Here is a 2,340-nt window from a genome sequence, read left to right on the forward strand (position 1 = left end):
CTGTTCACCGAGGGTGGGCCTCGCCGGTGATAGACATGCTGGTGGTGTACTTCCAGCATACAGCAGCACTCACGCCGCCGGTTAGGACAGACTGACCGATGGGTGGTGGAAGGCTGGGTTAGGTGTTTCTTTTTCTATGTGTTTGGAGTGTCCTTGTCTGGCTTGTGTGTGCATTCCTTGGTGCCACATACTCAGTATATGTCATCGGCATCGGCATCGGCATGTAAGTGCACGGTTCAGTGACATAAATGGCATTCCCCAGGTTGTGCAGCCATCACCACTGTTCATTTCCAAAAGTTTTTTCTTCATCCCACACAGAAACTTGTATCCCTGGAGCAGCAACTGTTCGTCCCTCCCTCCCTCCCCCTCTCCAGTCCTTATGACTGCTAATACATGGTTGTCTTTATCCACTTACCTAGTCGAGGTCTTGGATGGGTTAATTGTTAATGGCTGAAGGCATGGCAGAGTACCAGCAATCTGTGAATCACACTTGAAGATGCCATGACAGTCTGATATGTTGTTGTATTGACAGTATTGTTCTAGTCTAGCTGTCCTCCATGGAAGGAGGTGTTGTGGTCTCTTATTTACTATACTTATTGTACACAACCAGACATCAAATGACAGTCCATTTGAAATAGCTGAAATAAGAGTTTTTCAATTCAAAATACCAAATCTTAAGTGTACCCACTAGATGTCAGCGTTAGGGACGTGTAGCATCATGTGTGGAGAGGCCTGGGCAGAAGCAGTGTGTCCAGTGGTCGAACAAGAGAAGTGAACTGACTTGTGTAAAGTCACTATTTTGTGATAGTCAGGACTGGAAATCAAGTTTCCCAGTTTTTATTCCATTGTCAATTTATTTTAAGAATTTAAGACCTTTAAGTCATTACTTAATCTACATGTAATTTACCAGCCTAAAAATATATTGATCTTGGCATGGGCTAGGGATTCCTTGTGAGGTTTTTGTACTCTTACGATGATGGTTTTATAGGCAAGGACCCAATGACACCTCAGTTCTGCTAATGCTGGTAACTCTGCCTCTCTCCCTATAGTCCCCAGAGAAAGAATCAGAGGACCACTTTATTAATAGCTGCATTAGTTCCAGTAACGCCTGATACAGAGCTCCGTGGGAGGTGATGAGAATGTGGGGAAGGTTGAGGATTAAACCACTGTCTGTAACTGCTCCTGTATCCATCAGACTCTAGTCAGAGGAGCAGAACCTGTGCTCGGTAGTCTGAAACGGGAGATTCAATAGTTAGACTATTGACACAGGGTTGGAAGCCCTAAAAGAGCTGAAGGAACATGCCGAGGTAACTCAGGTGTTAATAGTTAGCACAGGAAGCAACTATCACTTCTAGAGCGAGGGGATACACACAAGTGAAGCGATGGGTTAGGCAGAACCTAGGTGTCCAGAGGAGGAACCCCACAAGGCAAAGTGCTCAGCCTCTGAAGAGGCCAGGCGCTGCACTGCCACTAGGAATTCCCCAAGAAACCAAAGCCTGGAGCTGTAGCCGTCTTTCACTTTTGGAGGAAATGCTGACTGGACTTGAAAACAGAAAGAGAGATTTGTCCACCTACCAGTTTCCTTTAATGGTTCTCGTTGATGGAACCTAATGGGAAAGCCGCTGGCAGAGGAGTCTGGGAAAAGCGCTTGGCTGACTTTCAGTCGAGCGCCACACAGCAGGTTCAGAAGGAAGCACTTGAGGCTGAGAGGTACTGGGTGAATAGACGTCCCGGTGCACCCCTTTGGCTGTTCAGCATTCCTTTACTCCGGTTTGATTGAAGTTCCATGTCTAGTTTCCATGCTTCCTTTCAGTTCTGGTTCTTAAGGAGCCTCATGCTCAGACTGTCGAGGATTGAGATGGGAGAAGAAACACCTGTGAATAGAGAGTCCATCGGGGACACTCAGTCACCTTATTTCCCAAGTTCACTGGGATAGGGATAAGGGAAAGAGTTGAGTTCGTGTGGTCTCAGGTTCTGCTTAAATTGTTTACCACACAGGGATCAGAAAACACGAAGGGCCGGGCAGCTTGTTGTACACCGTTTAGTGGACTGATACCGTTGCCCAGTCATTTGTTACGTAAGAAGGAAAAATCCTGTTTAGCAGCTTCTCATCTTGCGAAGAAAAGGGAGAGAGAAAGCAGTGGAGGAGTAAGCCTGAGAAGAAGGTTGGAATGTAGTTAGCAGTGCCATCTGTAGAGCATGATGTCGGGATAGTGGTCGTGGGTATTGTGTTGCTAGACTAGTTTGAGTCGATTGTTTCCGCTACACTGGCATTCCCTGTCGGGAGCCTTGTTTTCCTGTGAGGCTATTTGAGTATCTTCTGGGCTTCACCTGCTGGGT

This window comes from Orycteropus afer, unplaced genomic scaffold, assembly GCF_000298275.1.
Source record: "Orycteropus afer afer isolate SDZICR_OR568_19922 unplaced genomic scaffold, OryAfe1.0 scaffold00069, whole genome shotgun sequence".
In the NCBI taxonomy this organism is placed as follows: domain Eukaryota; kingdom Metazoa; phylum Chordata; class Mammalia; order Tubulidentata; family Orycteropodidae; genus Orycteropus; species Orycteropus afer.